Source organism: Callorhinus ursinus, unplaced genomic scaffold (assembly GCF_003265705.2).
Source record: "Callorhinus ursinus isolate GAN/ISIS: 27379988/994484 unplaced genomic scaffold, GSC_fseal_2.0 scaffold28, whole genome shotgun sequence".
Lineage (NCBI taxonomy): Eukaryota > Metazoa > Chordata > Mammalia > Carnivora > Otariidae > Callorhinus > Callorhinus ursinus.
Window position 1 is genome coordinate 17,469,421 of NW_027397090.1, and position 15,872 is coordinate 17,485,292.

Genomic DNA, 15,872 nt, shown 5'->3' on the forward strand with positions numbered 1-15,872 from the left:
TTTCTTTCCCTCTTCCACCCAAACACGACCAAACCTCCTTATTTTGTCAGTGTCACACCTTGGAGCTCATCAGTTATTTGAGTTAATGTTTGGTTGACCAGGCAATACCCACAAAAGAGAGATTTATCCCCCATCTGCAACTGTAATCCAGGCTGTTACACAGACGGCGAGACTCATTTGTAAAGCAATCAGCAAGACCGTTACTTAATTAAAGTGCCCAATGAGAAAACAGAATTTAAAGTTTCTTAAATGTCAGATTTGTACTATCGTAGAGTCTCGTCTAAAACACCAGAGTGTTGGGGCACCTGGTGGCTCAGTCAGATGGCCGTCTGACTCTCAGTTCAGGTCTTGATCTCAGGGTCGTGGGTTCAGGCCCCGCATTGGACTCCATGCTGGGTATGGAGCCTACTTAAAAAAAAAAAAATACACAACAGTGTAAATTCCATGCTGTGCTTGGCTCTCAGTAAACATTTTTTTGAACTAATGCACCAGCCCAAGGGGCAGAATGGCAACAGGCATCTCAGAATGGTCACAATCCTCTCCCCAGAGCTGCAATGGCCAGAAAGACGGAATGGTTTTCTAGAAGATTCACTGGCTGCGTCTAACAACAGTGACAAGTGTTTGCCACACACCATGCTACCCACATGACGTAAATACCAGTTTGCATTCATTTTTCTATGGGATCTTCCCTGCAACGCCCCGAAGCTAGCACCATGATGGTTCAGAGGAGGGCCTGAGCTCAGAGCCAGTGGGCAAATGCCCAGCCCCGAGCTGGGATGGCGCGCAGGGAGGACTGGACCTGACGGGTGCACGCTGGATGGATGACTCCTCGGCCCCGTGTCCATCTGAATGGGAGCACAGTGCAGAAAGGAGCAAAGTGTGTGTGCAGGGGCTCCCCATGGCACTGGGTGAGCAAGTCGTAATGGACAGCCCTGCCTCAGTGCTTGCCCAGGAACGGCAAACCCAGAGGACCGGCTGGGAGCTGCAGGGTGTGGGCTGAGGAAGGAAGGCATTGCCTGACTGTTGTCAGCTTCCAGGTTAATTCCATAGGAGAACCACTCCCTCTAAGACACCCCTCCTGGTTGAGGCCTTCTAGAGCAGAGTTTGGGTGGTGGTTTGTTGTTTTTTTTTTTTTTAGCTTCTTTCTTGCCTGAAATTGTTCTTTGTTAACAAGGGGGCCCCTTTGTTGAGTTTTAATAGTTAAATTAACATCTTCCGTCACTCTCTGGCAACGTTTCCAGAATGTTCCATCAGCTAGGTTTGCTCCCAAGGCGAGAATGACACGTTGGGCTCGGGTGTGTGCAGATGGTATTGTTGATATTCTGTAGGAGAGTCAGCTGGGCAGCTCTGGCTCAAGCAGACCACATCAAAGCTGCCTTTGTGAGCTGCCGCGGCCGGTCCTGCAGGGGCTTGCTCACGCGGCAACCGCCTCGCCGCCCGTGCAGACACCACCAGAACTCAGAGACGGCAAACAAGCTGCGAGCACTTCCATGCTGGCGCTGGGAGACGGCATGTGCAGATCAGGTGTCCGGGGGTGTTTCCTGGGGGCCCTGACCCTCGGGGACACCTTTTCTCCAGTTAAATCAGCACTCGCTGCTAACACAGTAACAGCTAACCACTATTGAGTTCTCGACAGGTGTCAGGCACAGACTTCTGTCGTTGACACAAATCGATTCTTCGTGACCACCAGCTAAGGTTTAGGTATTGCTGTCATCCCCATTTTACAGTTGAGAAACAGAGGCAGGAGAGGTTAGTGTCCCTGTGTTCATGAAACCAAGCAATGGTAGAATTGAAAGTTGATGCTCATTCTGATAAACCCCAACCCGGACCTGCCCGTCCTCTGGCACGCGTCCCCGCTGTGGCGCTGGAGTTTGACTTGAAACCAGGAAGCTCTCGAGAGCACCTGGAGAACTTACCAGGTGCCGGAGAGCCTGCTGACTCCTTGGTTCAACCTCCAGAGATTCCTGCCGGCTGCATCTTGGGCAAGGCGGAGACCGCACAGTGAGCTTAAAGCATGACACTTTGGGCTCAGCTAGCCACGGCTTGAACCCGGCTGCTCATGAGCTGTGTGACCACTGTTTGCTGGTGTCTTCACTGGTAAAACGGGGACAATCAGTACTTCACCCGCAGGGTTAGAAGGAATAATTGAGAAAAAGTGCCTAAAGCACCTTGGTGCACAGAAACGGTGGCTACGCCTTTAGTAAGGGGCTCTGTCCTGAAAAGTGAATTCATCTTGGGCTCAAAAGGTTATTTTAACTAATAATAACTTAACATTCAAAGAAGAGTTTTAAATGGACTATAAAGCTCCTTGCGACACCACTGTAGTTGTGTTAACGTTTGCAGCACGTGAATGGCAGGGTATGGAAGGAAATTCCCCTCAGCCTCAGTTTGAATTTTGCTTCAGTGAACTCACGTGCTTTGATTTGGTTTTGGGGGTGCTACCAAGGGACATGCTTGGTGCTCCCACCCTCTGAGACAACCGTCAGGAGACAGCTGGGGACCGAGCAGCTCGCTATGCCCTCCTCCTCTGAGAGTGTCTGCCACTCCTACGTCCCCCTTCCACAGCTAACCCAGGCAGTTGTCCAAGTCAGCACTAAGAGCCCCTAACCCCCGAGACAATCAGGTAGATAAGCAAAGCTCGAGGGACACATCCCATGCTGCAGCAATTTTCCTAGTTGATGTCCAGCCTCCATTCCTCACCTGTGCAACTAAGCATGGAGGAGCCAAGCATAGGAGCTGTGCCCACTTTTTCCTGCCTCTATCCAAACCCATGGGGGGCTGCTAGCCTTATGTTTCTGTGATTGTATTCCCCTAAATAGTAACCATATGGTATTTTACAATAGCACCTGTCAGGGAGGAATGTAAATAGGCCAGGCCAGGGGAGGGCGACCCTGAGGACAGCAGAGCTACGGGTGGGAAGGAGGAGCAGAAACTAGGTCATCAACAGAGGGCTTTCAGAAGACCACAGTTAGCATCCAGGCTCCAGTGCCATCAATGGAGGACATTTGTAAGATCACAACTGGTGGCAGCCTAGGCTCCAGGAGATAGGTCATTATCAGGGCCCAGGAATAGGGAAGATACGCTGATCTGGGCAGGCCACTGGCAACCTTGAGGACAGAGGTGGGAGCTGACAAGGACAGCGCAGGGCCCACAAGCCAGCGGATTGTGGTACAAAAGTGGGTGCTTTATTATAGAGACAAGCTTTAAGTCCGGGCCCTGGAGTAGGCCCAAGTTCACAGGAGACTAACAAGTTCAAGCTCCATATATTCACTTATCAACAATTCATCCATCTACTCAGCCATCTGCTTATCCAGCCATCCATTTATCCACCTAGTCATTCATTCCTCATCCATCCATCCAACCATCATCCATCCATCCATCCATTCATCCGTCATCCATCCATTTATCTACTCGTCCATCCATCCATCCATCCATCCAACCATCATCCATCCATCCATCCATTCATCCGTCATCCATCCCTTCATCTACTCGTCCATCCATCCATCCATCCATCCAACCATCACCCATCCATCCATCCATCATCCATCCATCCATCCATTCATCCGTCATCCATCCATTCATCTACTTGTCCATCCATCCATCCATCCATCCATCATCCATCCACTCATCCATCCATCACATTCTTTTTAATCATTTGGCATAGTACTGAGAATAGAAGAAAAAGAGAAAAAATAAAATTTAATCTCTTCTTGGAGCTCATAGCCCAGCAGAAGGACAATGCTGAGTAATCTGAGTCAAGGAAATGCCCCTTCCTGCAGCGCCTCCCATCTCTCGGCTCCCCATGCGAGCTGTAAAGGATTGTTGGAGTCTAAGTCCTGTCCGTCATCCTTCAGTAATCACAGAGAGGAAGGCTAGGAGGGTAGGAGCCACATAAGCCGCTATAACCACTGTTAGCTTCTCCCTAGTAGAGTGTGGGATCTATTTGATGAGTGTCTTCACCCTTGCTGTCCATTAAAAAAAGAAGCAACAGTAGTTGGAAGTGCATGGAACTTGAGAAACCCAGTGGATTGGTTTCTACTGTGACCAAAAAGAAAATTACTACAAATTTAGCAGCTGAACACAACAGACATTAGCTCACAGTTTCTGTGAGTCAGGATGAAATTTCCTGCCCCACAAAATTCATAGGGCTAATGATAGCATTTCCTATTTATTGCCCTCTAATATATGCAGATATTTACAGGCATTGTCTCTGACTGACCTGAGACACCTACGTGGGAGCAGGGTTTTTCAGATGAGGGCAGCAAGGTGCAGAGAAATTCGACCCACTTCCCGATATGCAGTCTTGAAAAGCGAGCCGAGTGGGTAATCCACGGCCCTGGGGTAGCCGGCAACGGGCAGCTTGGGCTGTCTGGGGTAACACAGAGCAGAACGCGTTGCTGGGGCCCTCAGGATTTGGGAGCAGCCAGCCTTTTTCCCAGCCAGGACGGTTAAAGACAACGTTGTCCTTTATCAGCCATGAGAACTAGCTTCCTCTTCCCTTTGGTGTATGGATAATTACAATTGTTGTAAGAAAAGTTGTAAGAAGCGGCAAAGAAGTTGTAAGAAAAGAAAAGAAGGTGCGAAAACCTAATACAAAGTGCCAACAGTGGTAAAAACATTTTCACAAAATTTGTTCTTTCTTAAAGAACACAAGTATATAGAGGCCATAGACAATGTCCTGGGACCCCATCCTGCATTTCCTCTCCGCGTATGTGAATACACGAAATAGAGTTTCTCTTTACCTACAAAACTTCTGGCTCTTCTCTCTGCCAGGCTTTTGAAGCTCCTGGAGAACCGCATCCTTTTTTAAAGTTACAGGATAACATATTTTTGAAGAAATGTTAGGGCGCATATGCTCTTTACCTGTTCTGGTGTGACCTTGTCCCTCCTCACCCAGAGCCTTCCGTTACCCGGGGAACTTTAGACATTTCTGCACGGAGAGAAAAGAGAAAGGCACCCTGTAGCTTTTGACTTACAAAATAGACTTTCGAAATGCTCGGTGACAAAATGGTCTTACAAGCCAAGCTTTGTGGGAAAAGGGGGGGGGGGGGGGGATTCCCAAACTTGAGAGCACAGAGGGGGGGTGTGGGGGGGGGGGGGGAGGTGGAATCTGAGTGCCCTCCCCGCCTGCCGAGAGGGACCTAAGACTCTGCACAGGGATGTCCCCACTAGTGGGCGGAGGAGGGCTCTCCTGCCTAGAGGATGGGCAGGGGAGGTGGGGTGGAGAGCGAGAGGTTTGCAGGGAGGGACAAGGCCAAGGTGAGGATTTTCTCAGCCTTCCGTGAGCAGATGCAGACCCCAACATGCAGTGAGGGGGAGCAGAAGGCAGAGCAGGCCTGTCCCTGTTTTTATTTGGGACTTTGCAGGAGACTTTCTCCCAAAGGTACCCCCTCCACCTCCAAGGAGAAGCCACAGACAGCCAAAGTGGCAGAAAGCAAAGCTTAAGCTTGATGTTGGGCCAGGTGCCCCTTCTGTGGAAGCTGGGGAACAGGGGCTGTGGCCGAGGTTCCTGGGTAGAGGGGGTTTAGGCGTGGCCGGCCCAGCAGAACCCAGTGGCAATTGCACACAGACCTGAGGGACCCGCACCCCCACGGAGCCGAGACCGGGACCTCCAGGAGGGACCCTGCACCTTGTTGGTGCAGCATCAGCAGCAGAACCGAGAGACTGGGGAGAAACCGCTGGGTGAGCAGGGAGTCCTTGTGCCAGCAGCCCTCCAGCACCACGGGGCCTGGCAGCGCAGGCCTCTCTCAGAGCCAGGCGCCCTGGGCACACGGGGCATGCTCCAGGAAGAGTCTGGCCAAGCCCAAAGGAGAGGGTCAAGCAGAGCCAACAGTAATTGGTAAGCTCAATGGTGAACTTGAGTTCCCCGTTATCACTGACTGATCATGAGATCAATCAGAAAATAAAGTCGGTCACATTTGTTTTCTGCACACGTGCACCACACCGTGTTATTCGTTATTTTTTTTACAAGACTACATCCGGATGAAAAAGTCTGTTACAGCTGAGGAGCAGACCAGACTGAGGAGGAGAGTCCTGAGCCTGCTGAGGAGGCCAGCTCCCAAACTGCCAGGTCAGAGTCGTTCAACCTCACAGAGAAGGCAGTGAGTCTTCACGACACGTGCGCGTGTCTCTGGCGGGGGCTGGTGTGCAGCTCAGGGATGGGCAGGGAGGAGGGGACAGTCCGGCAGCGATCCTGGGGCCCCGCCGAGGATCAGACCACAGACAGGATGTCAGAACCTGCAGGATGGGGACCTGTCCAGCCCAGCACTTGGGTCTCAACAATGTCACCAAGAACACATTGCAAATTCAGTGCTGAAGGATTCAAAACCAGAGACAGGTCTTGAACACAGGTGTCCTGATTTCCCAGCATCTCCTAAGCAGATCGCCCAGGCTCTGGGCAAGATTAGGACCTCCCATGCCTCACTGTCTGTCTCCCCCACCAGCTTGCTTGCTGAGCACAGCCCATCCAGCTTCACTTATCTGGATGGACGAAAGCCAGAAAGAAGCCTAGTGTCAGACTCACGATTCCAGAGAATTCTCCAGCTCATGGGAGTCCCTTCCCTTTTATATGAGAAACCTTATTTAGGAAAGGAAGCCTCCCAGGATGCAAGTCTGGATCAGCCTCACACTAACAGTCGGGTTCTGGGCCATGGAGAGCCATACCTGGCTCCTCGGACCAGGAGCTCTTGCCAGTCAAGCATGGCCATGAACAACGAGCTCATAAATGATCCTTGTGAGCACCATTAATTACCCAGTGGGCGATTTTGGGCAATGTGGGGATCCGACATGTCCTCAGTGGGAAGCAAGTGTTTGAACTTGCCCCCAAGACCTGGAGCCTGTGCGGCCCGTCAGGGGGGAGGACAGTGGTGGATTTTTCCAGCCACACTGCCAAGGACGGTGTCGGGTGCATCCCTCACGTGGTTGCTGCTGCGCTGGCTCGAGCCCCGTTCCTGCCTGCAGAGGCACAGCGTCCTCCTGCCTGGGGCAGTTTGCCAGGGGCAGCTCTTTAATCTGCTCATCCCAGTTTGGACTTCCCCAAACCACCCCTTGAAAGGCTTAATGCTCGATTCTGTGTGGCAGTGAGGAGTAGAACTCACTCAGTCTTTTCTTTAAGAGAATAAACACAGTCAGAGGAATATGTGTGTTTCACATCATTATTCCCGGGTGGCTCGCAGGAACTCTGACAACTTTGGTGAAAGGGTCTCTCCTGGGGCCGTGCTGTCCCCGGGGAGCTAGAATCTTGTGTCCTTTACCATCAAGACACAGAAGAGCCCTGATAAGGGGTCCAGAGTCCTCAGACTTGAAAGGACAGAATGCTTCCCCAAAGAATCATTTTCTGGGACTACAGTATTTTTAAACACCGCTGAAACATGATTATTTGTTAACCCCAGGCTCAACAGGCTCCTACTTGGGTGTCGGGCCCTAGCAATTGATTAAGAAGCACCCCCAGGAAAGAAGGACAGTGGGTCACCTAGAAACTCGCATGTAGAGAAAACAGCGCCGTTGTTTGAGGGGCCGAACCCAGAACGAGGCCGTTGCGAGCGTTTAATGAGAAGCACTTGATCTGGCCGCCTGTCGCTTCCTCTCCCCCAGTCTCTTCTTTCCTCTGGTGGGAGAGGATGACGTGGGGGGGCAGACGGGGTCTCTTTACTACGCAAGCTGGCTGTTTGTCCAGGCAAAGTTTTCTGACATCACAGGGTGCTTCCCGGGGACATCTGCAGAGGTCTGACGTGGAGATCCAGCTCACCCATGCTTGGAGGACAGTTCTGATAAAGGTGAAGAGTAAGAAGGAGCAACGCTCCATTATTCTGTTGGCTTGCCCACTGAGTACAGAATGGTCTCGAAAAATAAGATTCCGAAGTGTTGTTTGCCATATTAATGTGCTCGCCCTGCCCTGGCAAAGTGCCACGGGCCGGGGGGCTTCACCAACAGGAACGTCTTGTCTCCCAGCTCTGGAGGCTGGGTGTCTGAGGTCAGGCTGCCGGCAGGGCTGGGTCCTCCTGAGGGAAGGAGGGAGGGACCGTGTGTTGCAGGCCTCGCCCCTTGGCTGGTAGACGGCCGTGTTCTCCTTAAGTCTTCATGCCATCCTCCTCTGTAAGGATCCAAATTTCCTCTTATAAGGGACACCACAGTCCTATTGGATGAGGGTCTCATGGCCTCATCTGAACTCAGTTACCTCTGTAAAGTGATGTCACAAATGGCAGGATTTCCTTCACTTTATGGCCGACGAACATGCCATTGTATATGCACACTACATCTGCTTTCTCCATTCATCCATTGACAGGCACTTGGGTTGTTTCCATATCTTGGCTCCTGTGAATAATGTCTCAATACACATGGGAATGGACCGTCGCAGGCATCAGAAATACATCAGACAGGGAAGGAGAGATACTGCATGGCATTCCTAACATCTGTAGAACCTAAGAAAGCCAAACTGGTGGAAATGAAGGGTAGAATGATGGGCACAAGGGGTCGGGGCTGGGGGAAATGGGGAGACGGGTCTAAGCGCACAAAGTCCCACCTAGAAGGTGAATGCGTTCTGGGGATCGAATGCACAGCATTGTGGTTATAGTTAACAATACGGCATTATAAGCTTCCAAGTTGTTAAGATAGTAGGCCTTAAATGTTCTCAGCACAAAAGAAGAAAAATGGTAATGATATGATATGATGGAGGTGTTAGTGCTATGGTGGGAATCATATTGCAATATATAAATGTATCAAATTTGCACATTGTAGACCTTAAATGCACATGATGTGATATGTGAGTTCTATCAATAAAGCTGAAAAAAAAAAAAAGAACCTCTCTCCAAAGACAGTCACATTCTGAGGTCAGGACTCCAACATACGAATCTAGAGGGACACATCTCAGCTCATGACAGTCTTCTTACTGGATGCGGCCAGTCCTCAGGACACATGCCCTGCCATCCACGCCTGACAGATTCTGCCAGAGGAACAAAGGAGTCTGGACTTCTCTCTTCTATAGGGGAGACTGGGACTTAAATGGGAAGGATCCGGGTGAAGTTTCTGGCTGAAGGCTACCGTAGGCTAAGCAACCTCCTTTGTGTTTATCTTCACACATTTCTGCTTAATAACATTTTTCCTTTCTTTGAAAAAAGACCGTCATCCACTTCCTTTCAGAGTTAGACACATGCCATCCAACTCAGTGTCCCTTTCAACACCTTCCTCCTCCTTGGAGGTGACCAAGACCCCTCCAGCCTGTGGGGTTCTTCCTTTCCTTAAGCCTCTGAGTTCAGCTGGAACCACACAATTAGCTTTTCCTCTGCTCCTCCTGATTGCTCTTGGTCTGTTCAGGCAGCTCTAAAAAATAAGCACAGACTGGGCGGCTTATAAACAACAGAAATGTATTTCTTCCAGTGCTGGGGGTTGGGAAGCCCAAGCTCAAGTTGCCAGCAGATTCAGGGTGTGGTGAGGTCTGGCTTCTGGGCTCACAGACTGCTCCCTTCTCCCAGTGTCCTTCCATGGTGGAAAGGGCGAGGGAGCTCTCTGGGGTCCTTTCCCGAGGGCGCTCATCCCTCATGACCACCTCTCACGGGCCTTACCTCCTAAGACCTTCACCCTGGAGGTTAGGTTTCAATGTGTAATTTTGGAGGGACACAAATATTCAGTTTAGAGCAGGTGTCAGCTTTCTTTTGTGTACAAAGTAGGTGTGACTCATATGTAAAGAGTGTAATTTTCACGTGCAGCAGGGAAGGTAGTCCTATCACTTCAAGACTTGGCCTTCGCCCTTCGTGACACCATAAGCTGCTTATATTTATGTCCCCGAGTCCAAGGAGACTATTTGTGGTAAACAAATCATTGGTGTTCAGGAGATATTTGTGACTGTTCTCATTTTTTCAGAATTCACAAGGCACACTCTGTATTTGCCACTCGAGGGGCAAACGTATGAGCAGACCAGATGGATCTGTCCACCTCCCTCCTGCCTTTTCTGGCATCTGCCAATGTGGTCGCTGGACGCGGGTGGGAGATGCTCGCCAGAGACCCCATGTTCCGGAGGGCCCTGAAGGTCACACACACACAGTTGTCAGACAACACCTGGACTCCTGTGTCTGCAAACAGTACTACTGAGTTCTGGTCATTTTCTGTAAGGTGTTACCAAATCATGATAAACCATACTTATTAAATGATCATTTTACCTCATCTGGCTAGGAGAAGGGTATGGCTCCGAACGCTAATGCCAATCCCCCCCTAACTTGGACACCGTGCCTGTGGGATCTCTCTCCTTCCTTCTATGATGCTGTTTCACAAAGGGGCTCCCAGCTATCAGACAGAATAACAAATCGAGCCTTAAGTGGGGATTCTACCCCACAAAATTTGATTTCCGCAGCCAAATCATCTGGGCCTTCCTCCAGGATGCATTTCAGTCCTTTCTACATCTTTCCATCTTGCAGCTGCTCATCAAAGCCATCATCATCTCTGGTCCCAAACTACTGCAACGGCTTTACCCTCTTGGAGCTCATTCTGCAGCCAGTAACCATGGGCAGTGTCTGCAGTGTAGACGGTGTCTGCAGTGTAGACGTTAATGCCCCGCTCTCCCCAGCATTGCCCTCACACCTAGCATGCAACTCAGATTCCCGCCCATGGCCAGCAAGTCTGTCCTCAAGGGGGCCCCAACCCCCCCCCCCCCCCTCCCCCCTGGCCACAGGTTCCACTCCCCGGGGCCCGGGTGGGGCCCCCCCCCCCCCCAGCCACCTACCATGCAGGGCTCTCCTTGGTCCCAGGACCCTCTGCGGTGCTCACCCCTCTGCCTGGAAATCCCCCCATCCCCTCCCTACCCCTTTACACTCACTCTGCATGGCCAACTTATTCTCATCCATCAGGTCTCTGATGGAAGGTCATTTCCCCAGAGTTGGCCGCCCCACTAATTACTCTTCCTCCTAGCCTCCAACAAAAGTACCACCTGAAAGGGTCTACCTACTTCCTTGCTTACTGCCTTTCTTGCCACCTCTAGATTATGGGCTCCTAATACTATTCCTTTTTAATAGACAAGTTTCAAAACAAATAAAGCGTCTTTACTTTGATCTCTATGGCAAGTGTAAAGAAAAGTTGCAGAGGCACATGCGAATTCTAACTTAGGCCTCTGTGGGTTAGACAAAATACCTTCCCTGTCCAGTCTCTCTCCTCTTAACTTCATCTCTCCCCTCCCCTTCAAAGAGAAGGATTTTAAGAGCGTCGAAGGTAACCCCCTACATCCTCACAGCTTTACGGTGGCTCAAGGACCGTCCCTTTCTCTCAGGAGTATTTTGTGTGCTGTGGCAGACAGAATATTCCCGCCTCTCCAGGTTTTGGAGTGCTCGGCTCATGGAGAAGTTCGCTGTCAGGCTCATTGCTGAGTCTCTGTAATAAAAAAATTTATTTATCCCACAGCAGGGAGCTCTTTTAAACAGAGCTGCTTCGACCTCTTTGAAAAATGCCAGACATTGAACTATGGCTTCTGGTTCGAGTTCAAATAACAATGGCTGGTAAGTTTGTGCTTACTTTTATCACAGTTTCTGCTCTGGGGGAGGCTTTGTAGGTAAACGTGAGCCAAACAAAGACTTCTCACGGTTTCTCGATCTGGTCTCTCCAGTTTTTCCACTTGGCACTGATCAGTGGGCCTGGAGGTTTTCAACCAAATATAACATGGCAGCATCACACAAGCTCCTATAGAATGTCAGAGGCAAGTCAATCTTTTCTATTTGTTGATGAACTCAGTATAGGAAAATAATGGGTTGTTATCATTGTCATGGAGTATAGTAAACACAGGGAACCAGCCTTCTCTCAGGCTGATGGTTTATTTGGGTTCATTCAGTCTTTCCACAACTATTCACTAGGCACCAGATAGTGCCTGCACCGTGTCGGTGTGGCTCACCTGTGACGGCCCAGTGTGCACACTCAAATGAAAAGCCATGCTTTTTAGGTGCTTAGTTAAGTTTTAAAAATTTCTATCATCCTGAGTGCGACAGACTGAGAGAAGTCCACCAATCTCTGTCCATTTCTTCTTCGGCTGTAGACTCCCAACTTTTAGTCAGAAACATGAGCGTCTTGAGTCAAGACTGCACTTCCCAGCCCCCAGTGCGCTCAGCGTGCGGTGTCACCAGGCCCCAGGCAATAAGAGCAGAGCATCCTGGTGATTGGGGCCTCCAGGAAGGGTCTTTAAAGAAGATGTGGTGTATATATATATATACACTGGAATATTAGCCATCAAAAAGAATGAAGTTTTGCCATTTGCAACGATGTGGATGGAACTAGAGGGTATTATGCTGAGTGAAGTCAGTCAGTCAGAGAAAGACAAATACCATATGATTTCTCTCATATGTAGAATTTAAGAAACAAGTCAGAGGATCATAGGGGAAGGGAAGGAAAAATAAAATAAGAGGAAAACAGAGAGGGAGACAAACCATAAAAGACTCTTAACTCTAGGAAACAAACTGAGGATTGCTGGAGGGGAGATCTGGGGGCCCGAATTCTGAAGTCATTATTTTGGGCTGAAGTGAGAATGTTGGCAGGTCACATTTCCTCCAGAGGCTCAAGGGAAGAATCCATCCCTTACGACTTCCAGCTTCTGCTGGCTGCCGGATGCCTCGGTTGGGGGCTGCACCCCTGGGGTCTCTGCATCTGCTCCCATCATCCCCTCTTCTTCTGTGTGTGGAATCTCCCTCTGCCATCATTTCATAAGGACCCCTGTGATTGCATTGTCCAGGAGAACCTCAGGTCCTTAACTGAATCACTTCTACCAAGACTCTATGTCCATATAAGGTAACGTTTATAGGTTTCAGGGATTAGGGCATGAGTATCTTTCGGGGGGGGGGGCAGTTTTTAGCACACCACACAACCATCACTGAATTTAAAAGGATTAAAATTACATAAAGTATGTTATATGACCAAAATAGAATTAAATTAGCAATCAGCAATAAAAATAAATGTGAAAAAGTACTTAATATTTGAAAGCTACACTATATCTTCTGAATGATTGATGGATCAAAGAAGAAATCACAGACAAAATTAAAAATATCTTGAACTGAATAAAAAAGAGAGCACAACATGTGGAAATTTATAGGATATAGTGAAGCAGTGTTTACAGAGAAACTTATAGGTTAAACTCTTACATCTAAAAAGAAGAATGCTTCTAAAAATAATAATTTAAGCTTCTCCATCAAGAAGCCAGAAAAAGAAGAATAAATCAAGTGTTATTAATCAGAAAAAAGGAAATAATATAGATCAGGTCAAGTATCAACAAAAACAATAATAGGTCAATACAGAAAATCAATAAAACAAATTTATTCTGGAAAAGATCAGCAAAATGACAAACCATCAGGTAGACTGAATAAGAAGAAAAGAGAGAAGATATCAATTCCAAAATCAAAAGTAGTAAAGGAAACGTCACTACAGACTCTAAAGAAATTTAAAAGACTATGGAACTATACAATAAACACTTGTATGCAAACAAACCCAATGACCAGAAAGAAATGGACAAATTCCTAAAAAGACATAGTCAAAACTGGTTCACGAGGAAAGAGACAATTTAAGTTGACCTATATCAAGTAAGGAAATTCAATTGGCAAAGTGGTGTATGAGCTTGTAAGAATACAAGGTTGGTTTAGCAACTGAAAATCAATTAATATAAACTACTACATTAAGAGATAAAGGGTAAATACCATATGATCATTTCAGTAGACACAAAACACTTAACAAAATAAAAAATTCATTCATGGTAAAAATTTTCAAATAGCTAGAAACGAAAGGGGATTCCCAGTAACTCATAAAGGGTGTCTATAAAAATCCTACAGTTAACAAGAGACAGTTATGAAAGATTACACTGTGAATGAGTTCAAGACCTAACCCCTGTAATAAGGTGAGAAAAATATTAACAGTACACATATTGGGTAGAAAGAAGTAAAACTATCTTTATTGACAGAAAACATTACAGTTTCTATAGAAAGTCCTAAGAAATGTTACTAGGTCTAAAACTAATAAGTGAGTTTACCAAGGTTTCAGGATATAAAATCAATATACAAAATCGGTTGCATTTCTGTGTATTAGCCACAAACAATCCAAAAATGAAGCTAAGGAATCAAGTCTAGCCACAATAGCATCAGCAAGAATAAAATATTCGGGAATAAATTTAACAACGTAAGTGCAAGACAAGCACACTGGAAACTACAGAACTTTGCTGAGAGAAAATTAAGTCCTAAATAAGTGGAGAGGTATATTGGTTCCATGGATTGAAAGACTCATGTTAAGAACTCTGGTCTTCTCAAATTGAGCTATTGATTCAATGCAATCTCTACCAAAATACCAGCAGGCTTATTTTTTTTACAGGGAAATTGGCATTCTGATTCTGAAATTTATATGAAAATGCAAAGACTCTTGAATACCAAAACAATATTTAAAAAGGACAAAGTTGGAGGACTTCCATTACTTGATTTCAAAACTTACTTAAAGCTACAGTGATCCAGATAGCGTGGTATTGGCGTAACAGTAGACATATTATAGATCAATGGAACGAGACAGTGTTCAGAAACAGATCCACATAACCTGTGGTCTATTGACTTCCAACACAAATGACATGGGAATTTCGTGAGAGAAAGGATGTCTTCTTTTTTTTAAAAAATATCTTATTTATTTATTTGAGAGAGAGAAAGTGAGAGCACAAACAGGGTGAGGGGCAGAGGGAGAAGCAGACTCCCTGCTGAGCAGGGAGCCCAATGTGGGACTAGATCCCAGGACCCTGAGATCCTGACTTGAGCTAAAGGCAGACGCTTGACCACCTGAGCCACCCAGGTGCCCCAGAATCATCTTTTCTACAAATGTTGCTGAACCAATGAAATGTTCATATGCAAAAGATTTAAATTAGACCCTGACCTCACACCACACACAAAAATTAACTGAATGTAAAGAGCTAAAACTATAACACTTATACAGAAAAGCATAGAAGAAAATCTTTGTGATCTCAGGTTAGGCAAACATTTTATTAGATATGACATCAATAGCAGAATTCAAAAGAGGAAAAAAATGTCATCAGAATTCATCAAAATTTTAAAAGTTTGCTTTTATAGAGACCCTATAGGAAGAAATGAAAAGACAAGCCATGGATAGGAAGAAAATAGTAGTGAATCATGCATTGATAAAGGACATGTATTCAGAATTCATAGAAGAACTCTTACAACTAGAATGAAGGGGAGAAACAACCCAATAAAAGCATGGGCCCAAGAATTGAATAGATGGTTCACCAAAGATAACACGCTCATAAGCACGGGGAAAATGCCTCGCTTTTAAGTGCCCATTAAAACTATAGCGAGATGCCCCTACCTATTGACCAGAATGATTATGATTGAAGAACTGGAGAGCCTGGGACCTCATACAGCGATGGTGGGAATGTGATAAGGTGCAGCCGCTTTAAAAACCATTCTGTCAGCTTCTTTAAAAAAGTTAAAGACTCCCCAGTGCACTTGGCCATTGCACTCCTGGATACTGACATGAGAGAAACGAAAGCATATGTCTACACAAAGACTTACACCAAAATTTCAGAGCAGCATTATTCAAATAGCCCCAAACTGGAAAAATCCAAATGCCCATTAACTGGTCAGTGGATAATGTGGTATTCAGTGGAATAGTGTCCAATGAGAAGAATGCACAAAATACTGAAACGTAAAATATAGGTGAACCCCAAAAACATTAGGCTAAAATGAAAAAAAAGCCAGATACAAAAGACTCTGTATTATATGATCCCATTTATATGAAATTTCTAGAAAAGGCAAAATATTGAGTTATAAAGGCGGTCAGTGGTTGCCCAAGGCTGGGGTTTGGAGCAACAACAGCCTGCAAAAAGCAATAAGGAAAATTTTTGGAGTAATGGAACTTTCAAAAAATGG

General features: G+C 47.1%; 1 long non-coding RNA gene across 1 annotated transcript; it reads right to left on the minus strand.

The window, feature by feature from the left end:
- Positions 1-3,788: 3,788 nt before the first annotated feature.
- LOC141370218 (uncharacterized) lies at positions 3,789-4,931 on the minus strand. Its single transcript, XR_012374085.1, has 3 exons — positions 4,864-4,931; positions 4,220-4,369; positions 3,789-3,965 (listed from the first exon to the last, which is right to left on the minus strand). It is a non-coding gene; the product is annotated as an uncharacterized lncRNA (long non-coding RNA).
- Positions 4,932-15,872: the final 10,941 nt, after the last annotated feature.